Source organism: Lissotriton helveticus, chromosome 8 (assembly GCF_964261635.1).
Source record: "Lissotriton helveticus chromosome 8, aLisHel1.1, whole genome shotgun sequence".
NCBI lineage: Eukaryota > Metazoa > Chordata > Amphibia > Caudata > Salamandridae > Lissotriton > Lissotriton helveticus.
The window spans coordinates 1,680,947,252-1,680,959,448 of NC_136069.1; the positions used below are offsets into that span (position 1 = coordinate 1,680,947,252).

General features: G+C 49.6%; 1 protein-coding gene across 1 annotated transcript in view; it reads left to right on the top strand.

The window, feature by feature from the left end:
• LOC144774082 (NACHT, LRR and PYD domains-containing protein 12-like) overlaps positions 1–12,197 on the top strand; it is a 193,711-nt gene that overhangs the window by 77,505 nt on the left and 104,009 nt on the right. The window lies entirely within an intron of this gene.

Sequence of the window (12,197 nt, forward strand, 5' to 3'; positions counted from 1 at the left end):
AGAGTTTTACCATGGTGCTAAAACTATGTATATATGCAAGCATATAAACAAGGCAGTAATCTAGTGTACTCCTAAAATGTAAACTCTACTCTAAGTGTGCCTAAACCGTATGTAGGTGTAGAGCTACGAATCCCCCCAAAGAATGATCTAACCCCATTACCTGATGAGAAAGAGTGAAAGACCCTGTCTTGGTCATGAGCTGGACACCCCTCACGAGATGCCAGGCCACTGCATGGTGACCCCTCAGCTTTCACAGACTCTCAGTGTCAGCGGTATCAGGATGCTCATCTTTTATAATAGAAAGAGATGTAATTATAGATTAGTGATGGTGAAAAACATAAGTTTTCACTAGGTCCTATTAATTTCCTTACATTCCTCCATTCCTTGCCATCTCATGACAAAACCCTGCCTACAGCCTCCATTTCTGCTGACGCTAAAAAAACTATCACATACCCAAGCCCCCTGTTCTTTGCAGTTAACCAATTCATCAACAGAAAGCCATGAGACACATACGCCCTGTGTAAACAAGCTTGTTTTTCATCTTCTGCTCCCTGCTTGGTAAACAGCCTTGACAACGTGATCAGGTCATCTGGACAATGGTCTGACTGACTGAGCCTTGAACAAGCTGATTGAACAATGGTCTGAATGCCGAGTCTTGATCAAGCTGTTTGAACAATGGTCTGAATGCCGAGCCTTGATCAGGTCATCAACTACAAACACCGCCTTGATCAGGTCATCAACTACAAACACCGCCCTGATTGAACAATGGACTGAATGCCAAAAGAGTGGAATAAAAATGTATATAAGGCTTGTTCGCTGTGGAGTAAAGCAGCAGCCTCCTGGGTTTTGTCTCTGACTAGCTTGGGACTCTGTTCCATAGCCCGAGCTATTATAATAAAGGTGGTTCTCTCTGCAGACGAAGGTTTCCGGGTCCACTTTATTATATAAGGAGAGTAAGAGTAGACTCGGGTGATTCCTGCACAACCAAGCCCCCACTCCTCCTTTAGGCGGGCTTTTCTTGGTTCTACAATGGTGTGGAGAATGATAGTATTGACATTAGTACACAGTACGAAACAAGACCTTGTAAATGATGTTCAGGGTGTTGTGATAATGTTGCGTGTAGGGAAATGTAAAATATGTTTAGTTTTAGAAAAACTAATCCAACATTGTTGTGCATGCAAATGTATGCCAGATGTCACAGCTTTGAAAATGTGTATTCGTGTGGACCATTGTAAGAAATAAGCTTCCTTGCCACAGGGGCCTAACTCGAGAATTTAACAGGCATGCTTAGCTCACCGACTCCGAGTCCTAACCCATAGAGACACTATCAAAACGATACATCCAGCATGGGTGCTGAAGCTCATGGCGATGGTCAGGTAGCAAAAAGAACAATTGATGGACAGAATACAGAACAATGTCATACATTCACCCAGTACAGAGATCTGGGCCTAACAGTCCAGCCCGACCTTCCAGGCCAGGTCCTCCAACAAACAAGCATCCTAGGACCAGTTTTGGGGTTTCGCATATCATTAGCCAGGATAGCTTGACTCCAGTAGCATGGAGAGCCCGGGACCCATGTCTGGGCATACCCATCCCATTCACGGTGACAAATACAAAAAGAGCAATTGATGGACAGAATGCAGAACAATGTCATACATTCACCCTAGTACAGAGATCTGGGCATATTTCCATTATTTTTGGGCTCCCCATGCCATTCCAGTCTGAACCTAGCCATAGGAAAATCAGTCTTGAACCTGCGCCCAATGGTAGCACTCCAGCCGGACCTGCCAGGCCAGCTCCACCCTGGGCTGGAAACAAGCATCCTAGGACCGGTTTCAGGTTTCACCCCTCATCAGCCAGAATAGCTTCCCTCCAGTGGCATGAAGAGCACGGGACCCATGTCTGGGCACACCCATCCCACTCAGGATGGCAAATGCAAAAATAACAATTGATGGACAGAATGAAGAACAATGTCATACATTCACCGCAGGACAGAGATCTGGGCCTAAGTCCTTTGTTTTTTTTTTGCTCCCCGTGCCATTCCAGTTTGAACCCAGGCTTATGCAAATCAGTCTTGACCCTGCGCCCAATGGGAACAGTCCAGCCGGACCTGCCAGGCCAGGTCCTCCCTGGACTGGAAACCACCATCCTAGGACGGGTTTGAGGGTTTCACCCCTCATCTGCCAGGATAGCCTGACTCCAGTGGCGTGGAGAGCACCGGACCCATGTCTGGGCATACCCGTTCCACTCAGGGCAACAAATGCAAAAAGAACAATTGATGGACAGAATGCAATACAATGTCATGCATTCACCCCATTACAGAGATCTGGGCCTAAATTAATTGTTTTTTGCTCTCCATGCCATTGCAGTTGGAACCCAGCCATATGCAAATCAGTCTTGACCATGTGCCCAATAGGAACAGTCCAGCCTGACCTGCCAGGCCAGGTCCTCCCTGGACTGGAAACAAGCATCCTAGGACTGGTTCCATGGATTCACCACTCATCAGCCAGGATAGCTTTACTCCAGTGGCATGAGAGCACAGTACCCACGTCTGGACGTGCCCGTCTCATTCAGGGTGACAAAAGCAAAATGATCAATTGATGTTCAGAATGCAGAACAATGTCATACATTATCCCAGTACAGAGATCTATGCCTCAATCCATTGATTTATGCTCCCCATGCCATTCCAGTTTGATGTTGAAACCAGCCATTTTCAAATCAGTCTTGACCATGCGCCCAATGGGAACAGTCCAGACCAACATGACAGGCCAGGTACTTCCTGGACTGGAAACAAATATCCTAGGACCAGTTTCGGGGTTTCACCATCATCAGCCAGGATAGCTTGACTCCAGTGGTATGGAGAGCATGGGACACACATCTGGGCATACTTGTCCCACTCAGGGTGACAAATGCAAAAAGAACAATTGATGGACAGGAAGCAGACCAATGTCATACATTCACCCAGTACAGAAATCTGGGCCTAAATAAAAAAAAAATTTGTTCCCTATACCTTTCCAGTTAGAACCCAGCCAAATGCAAATCAGTCTTGACACTGCACCCAATGGGAATAGTCCAGTCTGATCTGCCAGGCCAGGTCTTCCCTGGACTGGAAACAAGCATCCTAAGACCGGTTTCATCAGCCAGGATAGCGTGACTCTAGGGGCATACCCGTCCCACTCAGGGTGAAAAATGCAAATTGATGGACAGAATGCAGAACAATGTCATACATTCACACCAGTACAGAGATCCTGGGCCTAAATCCATCGTATTTTGCTCCCCATTCCATTCCAGTTTGAAGCCAGCCATATGCAAATCAGCCTTGGCCCTGCCCCCAATGCTTACATAGAAGCACCATTCCAAGCCTTCTACAGTACTCTGAACAAATGCCCTGACGCCCCCACTACCGATCTACCAGGATATTTTGGGCAGACCCCGGTCACCTCACACCCACCCCACACATCTGAAAGCCTGGATAGGCCCATCCTGATCGAGGTGGTAATCTCGACCATCACACGCCTGAAACTGCTGAAGTCACTTGTCCCTGATGACTACTTGCTACAGTTTTATAAGGTTTTCTGCCAAGATCCGGCTCACCGGCCTATTTAACTAGTTTTTTTGTGACACCGGGTCCCTCACTGATGCGATGCTGGAAGCCTCTATCTCAGTCATTCCAAAACCAGGCAAAAACCCTGCCCTCTCTGGGTCTTATAGACGTATATCACTCCTGAATATTGACAACAGAATCTTCACCAGCATCCTGGCTCATCGCCTCGACGTCCTAATGCCTGACCTGATTGACCCAGATCAGACAGGCATTACACCAAACCACCAGTGTGGGGGCACTACCAAACGCGTACTCCACGTAATGAACATGGTACATTGTTCCCAGAGAGAGGCCCTTCTTCTTCCAATTGATGTTGAGAAGGAGGTTCATAGGGTTCACTGGCCCTATCTGTTTGAGACCTTTACACAATTTGGTCTCTGAGAGAAATGTAGACAATGATTCATAGTGTCTACAGTGCTCCATGGCCATGAGTGCATGGCGGTGTCATATGGCATATTTCCCAACCCTTCCTCATCCAGAGGGGCACTTGACATTGTTGTAAACTCTACCCCCTTCTATTTTACGTGATTTCCACCCTCACTGACACGTCCCTCCCAGCTTTGGCGGCTGAGTTCCATTTCTTTGGAGAGGTGTCTAGGTTTAAGGTGAACATGCAAAAGTACCAAGTCTTCAACTTATCTTTGGTACCGACACAGGGAGCCCACCTTAACTCATTGTTCCTGTTACAAATGGGGTAGCGTGGTGTAGAGCGGGTGGGCCAAACTCCAGAAGACATGTGCAAAGCATCCACGCAGTGCACACAGACGACACACAAGGCACACTACAAAAAGAGACCACACTAGGTTGGGTGAAAACAGTAAGTGTATTACCAAATCAACACAGTAGAACGTAACCGCAGTGACATGTAAACGGTGCCAACTGGCACTGGGTAATGGTTTGCTCGGGGACTATTTACAGGGCAGCGCCCAATGGCCCGCTGCCAGAACCATTGCTGGTACAGTTCGGGTGAAGGGCAGGGTGAAGGACGAAGGTACAGTCTCTCACTAAATATGTAACATTGCAATAACCACGACAGGTCAGTCTAGAACCATACTATGCGCCAGCCTGGAAGGAACACATTAGGCACAAATGTATTGGCATACATCAGGTGGTCCAACGCTGTAGTCTTAGGGAGAAAGAACATTACCAGCATAACTGCAACATCAGCAACATAAGAGCAGTAGGCCTTAGGAGCATTAACATAAGTCATGGGCGCGCATCCTACCCTGCATGGCATCAGCGAACATCACATTACCAATGGCTCCAATCGTATTAGCACTGAGCATAAACATGCAAGCATGAAGGCATCGTTGGTAGCATCACAGCATGAACAACCATTAGGCCTACAACCTGCATAACCTCACGCAGTAGGCATCAGGGGCATGGATGCGTTCAAATAGGCTGTAAGGCATTAATAACAGGGCCTCCCTCCTAACTTTAGCAGGGCGCCCATGGGAATGGTCCAGACAATCACCCCTATCAATACAGGTTAGTTCCTGGTGCCACGGTGCCTAGGGGGCCCGTCCCCAGGGTTCTCCAGATGAACAATGTCCCAATCATGGCAACTGGCCCCTGTCCAACAAAGTTAATTCGGGGCCTGGGAGAGCCCCCTCTGGGCTCTGGGATTCAAAAATGCGGGGTGGGTCCCCACTCTGGGACTCCCTGGGCCCCCCACACAGTAAAGGGAGGAAAGGCAACTGCCCACTACCACCCGGGGCAGCTGCCTGGCAACTCCAGTCACTGGCGGCGCGGCTCCCCTTCCAGCACTCTTGAGGGCAGCCCCACTCACCGGGGATCCTGCTGGAGCCCGTTGCCTCCTCCGGATGTCTCTCTACACCTGGGGTTCGGTCAGGATTATAATGCACTTAAGAGTATATGGTATGGCTATATCATAGAACAGCTATAAGGAGATGGTCCCGAAAGCTGCAGAGGGGCTCAGCTCATGCTAGGACACCCTCTCACATAAAACCAAGCACTCTGCCGCCAGGATTGTCGAGGCCTACCATTGGAGTGGCCTAGAGGTGTATATGTGTCTATATATAAAGGTAGATATAGGTATACTATATCTAAATAAGGGGTGATTACACCACCTTACCCAGGCTGTGTGAACAGACCTGTGGGTCAGTTTGGAAGGCAAACCAGGGGTGGCACAATACATGCTGCAGCCCCTGGTTGGCCTAGGGTGCATCTATGCCCTGGGTACCTATGGTCCACCATACAGGAGCTCACAAGGGTGACCCAGTAACCAATCTGGTATGTGCCTAAAGTACATGGTATCAAGTTAGAGAGAGAACAGCAGGGCTGTGGGTCTGATTGGCAGGCCCACAGCCACACTAAAGTAAAATAAACAGAGAATCACAGCAAAAAGTGGGGGTGACCAAAGGAAGCAGACCCTACTCTCCTACAAGTAACACGTTCGGAAACGGTCACTGTATACGGTTTGCCTGCCCGTAAGCCGCAGCAGCTGTGGTTATTAAGGATAAGATAACTTCCATTTGAAAGCAAGAGTGTGGGAATTGTAGAAGGTACAGGAATTCCTTTGAGGTAACAGACTAAATTTGGTGCAGAGACGCTACAAACGCTGTGCAACATAACTTGTTTACACACTAAAGCATGACATACTGTGGAATTACAGTTTTCCCCTGTTAGGAAAACTTACTTGTCATTACGTTGACAGTGAAATGTGAAAGGCAGGGACCAAACCTCATGAATGGAATTGCTACCAAGGGGTTCAAACCTACTGATAGGATAATGTTTCATACATGCAGTGAATTGAAAAAGAGATTGGTAAAGAAACAACCCCATGTATTAGCCACACAGAGGGATCAGTCTCCACTATTGAAAATGGCAGCTGCTCTAACTTTTCAATGTTTAACACGATGTATGTGAAATCCTTCATTGACATAAGATTCTATTTGTCAATAAGGTTGAAAGGTAAAAACAAGGAAGTAGTATTCAAATAATCCCATGCAACATTTTCACTTTTTCAATGTTTCTAAAATCCAGCCACCTCCCATACAGGCTTTAGTGAATTGGGGCTGGGTGTGGGCACTCTGAGAGTGCCAGAAAGTCTGCACTGGGGACACATTTGGTGTCCCTGTACATAGTCCAGTTCACACCGGTGGCAGGGACACTCAGTCTCTGCTCTGGCACAAAACTGGACAAAGTTAATGGGTGTAGCCAACCTTCTTTCCAGATCCCTCCCATAGGTGGGTCCCCAGAGTATGTCCAACCCAATTTATCAGTATAAGTAAGGGACCCCTGGCAACAGGACTTTAGATTACACCTGGACGAAACTCTGAAACTGAATCCTGGAACTTCGACGCCCTATTAAGGACTGGAGGACGGAAGAATCTCCCTTGGGGTCAAGGAGTGACTCCCCTGCACAAGCAGGCACCAACAAAGCATTTGCCGGTCTGCATCTTCAAAGATCCTGCCGGACTTCAAAGTACCTGCAGCCCAAGAAGCGGATTTTCAGACTTCTCTAGGGCCGACCCGAGTCCCCAGCAAAGCGGAGACCTGCAGCCCTCACGAGTTACGTGGAACCGGGACCCTGGACACCATGCAAATTTGCTAAGTGCATTGACTTCCCGATCTTCCTCAAAGTTGTGCTTCAAAACCAAGCATCATCTGCACTGAAGATTGTGGGCCTACACTCCATGAGTGTTCCGTGAGCCCGCTTCTTGCATTTCTGCTCGAGGCTCCTTTGCGATCCCTTGTCCTTTGACTGGTGGGTCCCCTCGAAGGTAACTCTACTTTTCCTTGGGCTTCCCTGGTTGCTCCAGATGTGCCTAGACTCTCTACTGCATGGGGAGTCCCTCAGACTTTGCTGGTCTGCACCGAAGCCTATCTCTGCTTTCTGTGTGGGTTGCTGTTGCCAAGGCTTGTTGGGTTCAATCCAGAACCGACACCGTAGTACTCGACATCCTTCATGGGACAGCTCAAATCTAGAACCTGGTTGTCGTCAACACCTCCTGGTCCTCGTGGCTGAAGAGACAAGCTTCTCCTTCTTCACCTGAAATCACCCGACATCGGTGGGCATCCGCCTATCGTGCTCCTAGTCACTGGCAAGTGACCCAGACTCTGTCGCCTCTGCTTTCAGGTTCTTATCATCCTTGATCCAGGAAAAATACAATATTGCGCCCGCTGCGTTGACTTACTGTGATTCTGAGTCCGCCGAGTTGTTTTTCTCCCGGTTTGCGTGTGCTGCGCCATTTTGGATCTTGCTGCGTGATTGCGTGAGAGTTATTCGACCGCGTGTATGTCATCGCGGCCCGCTATCTTGCACAGCGAGAGTTTGACAACGCGAGTAAGTCATAATTGCGAACACGTAGATGCGGCCCGCAGCTGACTTCCGGCAGGAGATTTGAACAGCTCGCTTTCCTGAACTTGCAAAAATTACAATTCTGTACAAAAAATCCACCGCAGGCAGCATAAACCTTCTGAAAATGATGATTTTGATCAGCATAACTCCTCAGATTGACATTTGGCTGCACTTTTTAGGTCTCGACTAGGGAAGGCTGCGCTTGCGCAGTCTCGCTGGTGAGATTTTATGTTTTCTTAGTACGGGGGCTTGAACCTGCCCCTCTTCTCCATTGGCTAGCTTCGTAAGCGGAGGCTAGCCATTGGAGGAGAGGTGGGGAACTCGGTTCAAGCCCTGTCTTTTTCGGATTCGGGGCGTGTTTTTTGCAGTTTTTAACTCTATGACGTCATTCGTCACTTAACAGCAAAAACTACGCCCCCGAATGCGAAAATGGCGGCGCTTTTCTGACGCCATTTCTGCCTGACCACCGCCGGAAGAAATAGAGAAGCTGCCGAGTCCTCCGCCCCAGCCGGTGAGTGCTTGCTTTTATGCCCCACTGTTCCTCGTTGTGCTTGCTTTTCTGACCCCCACCCCCCTGTTGCCTCATTGTGCTCGCTTTTCTGCCTCCCCACCCCCCCCTGTTCTTCGTTGTGCTCGCTTTTCTGCACCCCACCCCGTGTTCCTCATTGTGCTCGCTTTTCGGCCCCCCACACCCCTGTTCCTCGTTCTGCTTGCTTTTCGGCCCCCCCTGGTCCTCATTGTGCTTGCTTTTCGCCCCCCCCATTCCTCGTTGTGCTCGCTTTTCTCCCCCCTAACCCCCTGTTCCTCATTGTGCTCGCTTTTCTGCCTCCCACCACCCTGTTCCTCGTTCTGCTCGCTTTTCTGCCCCCACCCCCCTGTCCCTCGTTCTCCTCGCTTTTCTTCCCCCCACTCCCCTGTTCCTCGTTCTGCTCGCTTTTCTGCCCCCACCCCCTGTTCCTCGTTCTGCTCGTTTTTCTGCCCCCCACCCCCCAGTTCCTCGTTCTGCTCGCTTTTCTGCCCCCCACCCCCTGTTCCTCGTTCTGCTCGCTTTTCTGCCCCCCCAACCCCCTGTACCTCGCTCTGCTCGCTTTCTTGCCCCTCCCTGTTCCTCGTTCTGCACGCTTTTCTGCCCCCCCAGCCCCCTGTTCCTCGTTCTGCTCGCTTTTCGTCCCCCCCACCCTCCTGTTCCTCGTTCTGCTCGCTTTTCGGCCCCCCCATCCCCCTGTTGAAATGATTAAGAAATGATTAAAAAATTGCTACCTTACATACCAGATGATACTCGAAAAACGGTAGTGACGGCATTAGCATTATCTAGATTAGATTATGGGAATGCTTTATATGCCGGGGCGAGACTACAGATTTTATCGAAGTTACAACGCCTGCAAAATTCAGCTGCAAGGTTGGTACTTGGTATCCCTAAATATGAGCCAATTGCACATAAATTAAAAATCTTACATTGGCTTACAATTGCAAAAAGAGTGCAATTTAAATCACTGTGTTTGGGGGGGCGGAGCCGGGACGGCGACCAAGATGGCCGCACGGAGTCCCGGCTCCGCCGGCCTTCTCCCTTCGCCGCCCGATTTGTTTACCCACCCCGCGTTTACACGGCGCTTTGGTGCGTCGGAGGAGACGCTGTGATGGGACACCCGGCTGCGGCGAAATTTGAAGCTTTGGGGACTGAGAGATCCTCCTTCGCTCTGGGCGGCCCGTGTGCTGCTGGCGACCGGACCTCGCGTGGCTGTACACCCGGCTGCTGGCTCCGTTTCAACAGCTGCATTCCCCGGTGTGACGCCGCTCCTCCTCCATGGTGCTCCTTGAGTCTCCTCGCATTGCCGGAGCCCTCTACACGACACACTGCGCAGCCCCTCCGGGTTGGATGCTTCACCCCCCTCCCCCCCCCCCCCCCAGCACTTTTCATCGGCGGCCAGTCTGAGGTAACGGCGCTTTGTCTCCTTTGAGACGCATTGTGTGCCTGCGTGTACTAGACTGTGCTGCACATCCCAGCCCACTTGTGCTAGTGGGGCGAGATATCGCCGTGTCATTTTCGTGCTGGGGGGGCCTGTGATGGTGCTTGGTGGAGGGGGTGCCTGTTATCCTGTGCTGCGCCGTGACTGGATGTCGGTGAAACTTCACTCCGAAGAGGGCCGGCGAATTTTCAGCCTTGCTGTGCGATACTGTGGTGGTGCATCCTGAAAATGGCGACTTGATGGACTTTCTCTGGAAATGGCGGCGGCCGAGTGTGTTGGATGCTGAGAGAGGGCGGACGAATATCCTTACTGGGCCGTCTCTTCCTATTCTGGTGATGGTTTGAGGCTGCTCGGGTCATTTTTACCCACTACTTACCTGTATGCCATCACTGGAGATGGGGCGCTGGCAGTACTGGATGGGACTTCATGGTGGCTGCAGTGTGGCCATGTTCCTTTGAATACTCCTGGAAGGCTTTCTGCAGCTTGATTATACTATGCTTGGCCCCGTGAATGGCGGTTGCTGGCGGTCGACGGGCCGCCCATTGTGCTTTTACGAGACTTTGATTTCTCCTGGACTGACCTGGGTGCCCCGGTTCGTATTTTCCATCTGGCCCGTAATCTTGAGCGTTATTCGATTTTTACCATCGAGTCTGGGTCAGTGGGTCTCGAGTGTGCTCCAGGTGCCATTGTCGCTACTGTAGAGACCCGTACCCTCCTGTGTGAATTGAACTCTGTGACGATTGTATCATCCTGTATTAGTGGGTACTTCTACTGTTCTGAACTTCATTTTTTAGTGATCGAATGTCGGGTGGCGGTGGGGGGGGTCGGGGTTCCCGCACTGGGAATCTCCCTCACGCTTCCTTCCCACTTGCGGGCTGTTGGTTTTTTTTCTTTCTTTCCTCTCTTTGCCCTTTGTGTTTTATTCCCTTTCTTCTTTCTTCACTCGTCTACATTTCGGGTTCCAGATGGGCGACAGGCACGCTGCTAGGGGGGGGGGGCCATAGCCACATGCAGTGGTGCAGGGTGGGGGGATGGGGGTGGGGTGTTGTTGTTTTTCTTATTGTTTTTGTCACTATGGCCTTCTTTATTTTTCTTGGTTTCTGTTGATTTTCCTCTTTCCCTTTTCTTTTTCTTTTTTCTGTTTCTCCCCTTCTTTTTCTTTTTCGTATAATTCGGATCGGACTGGGGGTTGGGTGATGTTCTTTTTGGGAGGGATTTGGCACGTTTAGCTTCTGTTGTTCGTAATATTTGCTGGACATGGTGGATACGGCGCTAATATTTTTATACAACTATTGAATGCTCGAATATCCTGTTTCCACTTTGACTTATATTTCTTGGAGGGTCTGGATCCTTTTACATGACTTGTTTCGAGTGGAATTTGCTTCATCGTATGCCACTGTGTCCTTCTTCCTGCTGTAGGAATATGCCCTCTCCCTTCATGCCATATTGTGGTGCAGTTTTGCATATAAATCCTGACGTGCGATATAGACTAGGCGGCGCTGCCTGGCACGGACTGAAGCATGGTGTTCGTATCTCCTGTTGACCTCATTGACCGCACAAGTGTTATCTATTGTTGTTTCACTGTTTGATGCAGTGTTGTGTGGCTCGCCCTTTTGGTTGTCTGGTCTGAATGTATGATGCTTCTTAAATTTATAAAATGAAACCTGCGTTGTTCCTTTCCGTCTGCTGTTAATAAGCTGTAGCACTCCTGTTTATTTTGGGTTTTTGTATACTAAAATGACGTGCAGCGTTGTGGATTGTCATAGCGGCCGGCCCGTAGTGGTTGTAGGCAGACGCTGTGTATTATGCATAAGACAAATAAAGGTTTTCAACAAAAAAAAAAAAAATCACTGTGTTTGGCATACAAGGCTGTTCAGGGATCAGGCTCAAGTTTTTGAGAACCAATCTGAAATTGTATGAACCTTCCAGATTGCTCAGATCAAGCCAATTGAAACTAATTAGAGTCCCGAAAATCAGACGGGCCAATTGGGGTGGAAGGAGCTTTTTTGTACACACAGCACGGGCTTGGAACCTGCTGCCACTCATCATAAAAAATAGCCCATCTCTAGGCTCTTTTAGAAAAGCAGTGAAAACTTGGCTCTTTACTGCGACTTGTTAGGTGACCCGTTCGAGAGGCCTGCTGTCAGTCATAAGCGCCAAGACGCCTTCGGGCATTCGCGCGCTATATAAGTTGATAAATCAAATCAAATCAAATCTGTTCCTCATTGTGCGCGCTTTTTGCCCCCCCCCCCACCCCCCTGTTCCTCGTTGTGCTCGTTTTCTGTCTCCCCACCCCCTGTTC